The sequence below is a fragment of the Heterodontus francisci genome, chromosome 11 (assembly GCF_036365525.1).
Source record: "Heterodontus francisci isolate sHetFra1 chromosome 11, sHetFra1.hap1, whole genome shotgun sequence".
NCBI lineage: Eukaryota > Metazoa > Chordata > Chondrichthyes > Heterodontiformes > Heterodontidae > Heterodontus > Heterodontus francisci.
In genome coordinates, this window is record NC_090381.1 from 34356323 (window position 1) to 34363198 (window position 6876).

A 6876-nucleotide genomic window follows, 5' to 3' on the forward strand; every position below is an offset into this window, starting at 1 on the left:
AGACTGCAGCTCCTTCTGTGCTGGAGAGCCTCCTATTGGCCCATCCATCTCCGAAAGCCTGCCTGCCAGCTTTAATCAGATGGTGAGTGAGACCTCAGGCCACTAATTGGCTAAATCAGAGAACATCACAGTTGGGTGACTGTTTCCAACACAGTGTGGGTTTGGGACCCCCATTTGACCCTGGCATCAAGCTTCTGACCCCAAACCCAAAATCCTGCCCCAAGTCTCAGTCACCCACCATCACCTCTGTGTGCACTGACTCCTGGTCCCCCAGTGCTTCAAATTTTAATTTTTCTTCATTGCCATGGCCTCTTCTCTTCCTTTCTCTGTAACATCTTCCAACTTTATAATTCTCCAAGAACTCTGCATTCCTCAGACTCAGGTCTCTTGTACATCCTGCACAAGAGCCATTGGTAGCTCAGCCTTCAGCCATCTACATCTTACACTGGCATTCCATCCCAAACCTCCCTGACTCCTGCTCTTACTTTAAGACCTTAAAACTCATTCTTTGACCAAGCTTTCAGTCTCCCCTCCTTAATATTGTTGATATTAAGTCAATTTTTGTCCAATTATACTTCTGGGAAGTGCCTTGGGATATGCCTTAATGGGCACAGAAATACAAATTGCTGTTGCCACATTCTATTATACAAATACATAATTAAAAAATCAGCTTGGGCGATAGCAGCATTAGTGAAAAATTGTATGTCTGTACAAAAGAAACAAGATGATCTGGAGGACATAGTGGCTTTGCAACACTAGCTTCTTACCATAAAGACTGCTGTTCAAATCAAGCCGAGACCAGTTTCAGCTATAGATCGAGCTAAGTGAACCCTCAACCAAAGAGTCAGATCAAAGCTCTGCAGTCCTGCCACATCCAGTAATGAATGGTGGTGGACAATTAAACAACTAACCAGAGGAGGAGGTTCCACAAACATCTCCATCCTCAATGTTGGGGGAGCCCAGCATGTCAGTGCGAAAGACAAGGCTGAAGCATTTACAACCATCTTCAGCCAGAAGTAGTGGACTGTATTTTAAAGCCTCTCTGACAGCGGGAATGGTGGCGGGGGGGGGGGGGGGGGTGGGGGCAATGAAGATAAGAATGGAGGAGGCCCGGCGCCGTCAGGCCCATACCGATCTTGGTAGCAGCGGCGAGGCCTCATGGCGGCCGCCCCGCGCTCAGCAATGGGACCCGCATTAAAATATGTAAATAGATACTTACCCTACAGGCTGCAGCGATTCAGGCAGCAGGTTGGTATCTTCATTCTGGCGACAGGCAATGCCGCGCCTTCGAATCCCCATTTGGAGAAACGTGGCGCGACACCTGTGGGGAGGGGAGAGGAAGTGAGTCTCTCTGTGCGGGATGGGGGGAGCAGGGTTACAATGCTTTGGATTGGTTGGGGGGGCGGGGGGTGGTGGTGATGGGAAGGGGTAAATGACAAAGCTTCTGAACTTTGTGGGGGGCAAGGTCAAATTTGCAAGGTAGGTATTCTGGGGGGAAAGGGTAGACGTGTGTAATGCCATTGCGGGGGTGGGAGAGTGCATGGAAAGATTATTTTATTCATTTTATAATCTTTAACGTAACTGTCCCTTTAAAATTTAAATGCTCAGTTAGGACTCTAAGCCCTTTAAAAATGGCACCGACGCCCACGCATTGGCACCTGATCCCTTTGCCAGCAATAGCTCACCCACCCCCTCCCGGTGGTGGTGGGGGGGGGGGGGGGGGGGTGGTAGGGGTGGGGCTAGTGGGGAGGCAGCTGCCCTGACTATGCTAATGAGCCCCTGCGTTTGGAATTGCTATGGTTCCGTGACATGGGCCCCTTGCTTGCGGGCCGCAATTATTTGCGCCTATTTAGGCATCGGGTTCTTAAAATGCAGCCTGTTGTGTAGATAATCCACCTCGGCCTTCTTCTGAGATCCCCAGCATCAATTTGAATCACTCCACACGATATCAAGAAAAGGCTGAACCCACTGGACACCGCAAAGGCTATAGATCCTGACAACATTCTGGCAATAGTCCTAAAGACTTGTGCTCCAGAATTATCTGCACCCTTACCCAAGCTGTTCCAGTACAGCTACAACTATCTACCTGACAATGTGGAAAATTTTGCAGGGCTTCTTGATGCCTATACTTGGTCAAATCTTGCCTTGCCAGATATTTCCTGTCCACAAAAAGCAGGACAAACCCAATCTGGCCAATTACTGCCCATCAATCCACTCTCGATCATCAGTGAAGTGATGGAAGGGGGGTTATCAACAGTGCTATCAAGCAGCACTTACTTGGCAATAACCTGTTCACCAATGCATACTGCCAGGGCCACTTGGCTCCTGACCTCATTACAGTCTTGGTCCAAACATGGACACAAGAGCTGAATTCAAGAGGTGAGGTGAGATTGATTATGTTTGATATCAAGGCAAGATTTGACTAAGTATAGGCATCAAGGAGCCCTGCAAAATTGAAGTCAATGGGAATTGAGGGAAAATTCTCCACTGTTTGGCATCATAGCCTGCACAAAGGAAGATGATTGTGGTTATTGGAGGTCAATCATCTCAGCCCCAGGACATTGCTGTGGGAGTTCCTCGGGGTAGTGTCCTCGGCCCAACCATCTTCAGCTGCTTCATCAATGATCTTCCCTCCATCATAAGGTCAGAAGTGGGGATGCTCGTTGATGACTACAAGAGTAGTTCAGAGGCTGGGAATTCTGCAGCAAGTAATTCACCTCCTGACTCCTCAAAGCCTGTCCACCATCCACTGGACACAATCAGGGGTGTGATGGAATACTCTCCACTTGCCTGGATGGGTGCAGCTCCAATAACACTCAAGAAGCTCAACACCATCCAGGACAAAGCAGCCCACTTGACCGGCATCCCATCCAGCACCTTAAACATTCAGTTCCTCCACTATCCGTGCACAGTGGCAGCAGTGTGTACCATCTACAAGATGCCCTTTAGCAACTTGCCAAGATTCCTTTGACAGCACCTTCCAAACCTGTGACCTCTATCACCTAGAAGGACAAGGGCAGCAGATGCATGGGAACACCACAACCTGCAAGTTCCCCTCCAAGCCACACACCATCCGGACTTGAAACTATATTGCTGTTCCTTCACTGTCGCTGGGACAAAATCCTGGAACTCCCTCCCTAACAGCGCTGTGAATGTACCTACACCCCAAGGACTGCAGCTCACCAGCACCTTCTCAAGGGCAACAAATATCATGCTCACATCCCATGAATGGATAAGAAAACAAAATCCTGAGGGCATTGCCTCACAGCAAAAGAAAGATTTAATTTGATGCTAATATGACTATCAATCTGCTACAGAGGCCTCAAGATGACTGGTTTGACAGTTGAAGAGCAGAGGGTAGCTGCTGTTTTAAGTCTGAATAACGGTATTCCTTTTCCGGTCAGTCTTTGATTATGATATTCCCTAAAATTGATTCCAATATTACAACAATCAAAACAAAACATGCTACTCTCCTTTTATCTCCACACACACAAACTCAACCATCTTGGAGGAATTTTCTTTAAATTTAAAATTTGTGATGGTGAAGCTGTGGTAAAATTTTAGAGATAATTAGCATACAGCATTTTCTGCTATCCTGTTTTCAGTACACAAGTTGAAAACTACCTTCTCATCAAAATCCTGTTAAATTGAAGAGAAAAAATACACTGGATCAGGCCCACATTCTGACAGTTAACAGATGACTTGTTTACTTGAGGCTAAATTCATAATGATCATTGAATAATGAAGAAAAGTATTAATACATTAACAAAGAAGTATCCGTTAGGGCACAGATCAACTTCAGGATGCAGATGCCACCAGATTACTCTGAAGGTGTGTTATTAATGGAACAATCTCTTGACATTAACACAGGCAAACTGCAAGTAGAGTAAAGCAGCTTTGACAAAAAGGCCTTTTTATCCATTTAATTGGGTTTTGGAAGAGCAATGCCAAATGGCCTCTTTGTGTCACTGTCCAGTCTTGGCATTTTGGTTGGTATCAGTTTCCCCTTTTGTTTTTTTTAGAGATACAGCACTGAAACAGGCCCTTCAGCCCACCGAGTCTGTGCCGACCATCAACCACCCATATATACTAATCCTACACTAATCCCATATTCCTACCACATCCCCACCTGTCCCTATATTTCCCTACCACCTACCTATACTAGGGGCAATTTATAATGGCCAATTTACCTACCAACCTGCAAGTCTTTTGGCTTGTGGGAGGAAACTGGAGCACCCGGAGAAAACCCACGCAGACACAGGGAGAACTTGCAAACTCCACACAGGCAGTACCCAGAATTGAACCCGAGTCACTGGAGCTGTGAGGCTGCGGTGTTAACCACTGCGCCACTGTGCCGCCCAATAAAGGCCTGATCTGAGCATGCGTGAGTGCAGCAGGTCTCTTCGAAAAGAAAAATTGTATTTAATGGTAATTTAGTCCTCCTTTCAAAGCATTACTATGGAAGAGACAGTAAGCTTCTCATGAGATACCAACATCCTCCAATCGAGTTGATTCCCATTTCATATATTATTGTATGCATCCTTGTAATACATGGGATATATTTCTGCACAGTAAAATATCAGTTTCATTGGTTTCCTTATTTTCTTTTTCTCACTGATTTCTTGGAATTGTATGAAAGCAAAAAGAAAATAATTCATATAGCACCTTTTATGACCTCAGAATATCCCAAAATGCTTCATAGCCAATTAAGTATTTTCAAGTGTAGTCACTGTTGTAATGTAGGGAAACACTACAGCTAATTTGTGCACAGCAAGGTGCTACAAACAGCAACGGTTGAATGACAAGCTAATCTATTTTTGGTACTGTTGGCTGAGGGATAAATACTAGTTAGGACACCAGGAGACCTCTATATTCTTCTTCAGATAGTGTCTTGAGATGGACAGGACCTCAATTTAACATTTATGGCTCATCTGAAAGATGACACCTCTGACAGTGCAGCAGTCCCGAGATTATTTGTTATATGTAGAAACATTAGTTTGTTTGAAACAAGTTTAAATCAAGCAACACTCCCCATCAACCCTAATAGAAGTGTTAAACAAGTGAGATTAGGTTTATTTGTGTGCTCACTTATCTTTTTATAAAGAAAATTAATGAAAGGAGTAAAATTTTGCTTTAATACAACTAGCATTTCATCAGTGAATATTCAGAACAATTTTGTGATTTTATGGAAACAGTAACAATGATATAGATTATTAGTTTTTGAGAAGCTTTGTATTCAATTACTCAAAGGTACTGAATAATGAAGCCTTCTTTGAAAGGTACATTATTCCTGTAACTTGCTGATTGGTATTTAGTGAAGTCAAATTGGTTAAGTGACCTTGAAATGTCACTCCTTAACCATTCTGTTAACTAAAAAGACCAATACTTCAAAGCAGATAACGACCTAAATTGATTCGTCCCGAAAACCTTCACACCACAGATTCTATGATTAGGATAAGAGTCACATCTTGGCAAGAATTGAGTACTTATTGCTTGCAAAGAATTTTTTAACAAGTATATTTTGATTAGCAGACATATTTTGATTGGCAGACATCTGCCAGAATCCAGGGCAGATCACCTTTAGGGAAGGGTTACACAGCCTTTTGCAAACCAGATTTCACTGAAAGTGGGACATGATCTAAATTGTAAAGAACAATGCAAATCATGAATAATTGCCCTCAGAGCTCCATTGGTAGAGCCTGTATAGTGAGGCCCAGTTAAACCATGCTGTAAATTTCATTGTGATGACTCTCATTGGGTGAACTTCTCCAGCCCTCATTGGAGTACTACGTGGAAGTACTTCATGAACAGCTCTGTAAAAAACCACTGAGTCATCATTTGAATTTGCTATCCACAGATAAAGTAATCCTTACAGTTAGGACCTGAATAAAAACAGTTTGCACTGTTTTCAGATGAGCTTAGGTATCAATTAGTGGGAGGCGTGTGGAGGAGGCTCAGGATTCAACTCTGCGTACAAACACATTTTTGCACTTGCACGGGATGAAAATGCTGTTTTTCCGTGTGTGTGACCAGTCTAAATGTAAGAAATGTAGCCCTTTCCCTATAACCTGCCTTTTGTGGCTTCCAAAATTCCCTCTGGTGTGGTTTCCAGTAATAAGAGCTGAAGTTACAGAATAAAAAGAAAACTAAATTTGAAAACAAACCAATAATAAAAATCAAATGAGAAAGAGGGCTCCAGTGTATAAAATTGTCACTCGGCGTACGGTAAGGTTCTACATCAAATTGACATACGCAACTGAGTTGCACCAAGAAACTGGAAGCCTAATGAAAACCATCGTGATGCATCGTGTAATGTTGTAGTGGAATACGTGTTGTAATGGAGGTGACAACAGGGCTGCTTAAAGGTAAGGCTTTTTTGTTGCAGTTCCAGAAGGTGCTAAGGGTCATAGGAAATGTAAGTGTATAAGGGCGTCTTGAGCTTCCCTTGCGCGTGCCTCATGGTGCCTTTCCTGCTGTCCCTGCAGCTCTTCATCTGACACTGCCTGGGCAGCATCCTCCTCTGTATTTTCATCATCTCGTTCCACGCTATCCTCACTGGTCAATGCATCCCCACTCTGTAGTGCCAGATTGTGCAGTGCACAGCAGACCACCATGATACATGAAGCTCTTGCTGGGACATACTGAAGGGCTCTCCCAAATTGATCTAGACATCTGACTCTCACCTTCAGGACATCGATGGGTTGACCCCTGGCAGCTGTACCTCTCCTCTGCATCCATGCATGGGTTCCCCGCAGACGCCAGTAACCATGTTCTCAGTGGTAGCCCTTGGCTTCTAGTATCCATCCCTGAAGGTGCACAGGGGGGATGAAAAAGCTCTGGAACCGCCGAAGTATGTAGCATCGTGGCTGCTTCCCG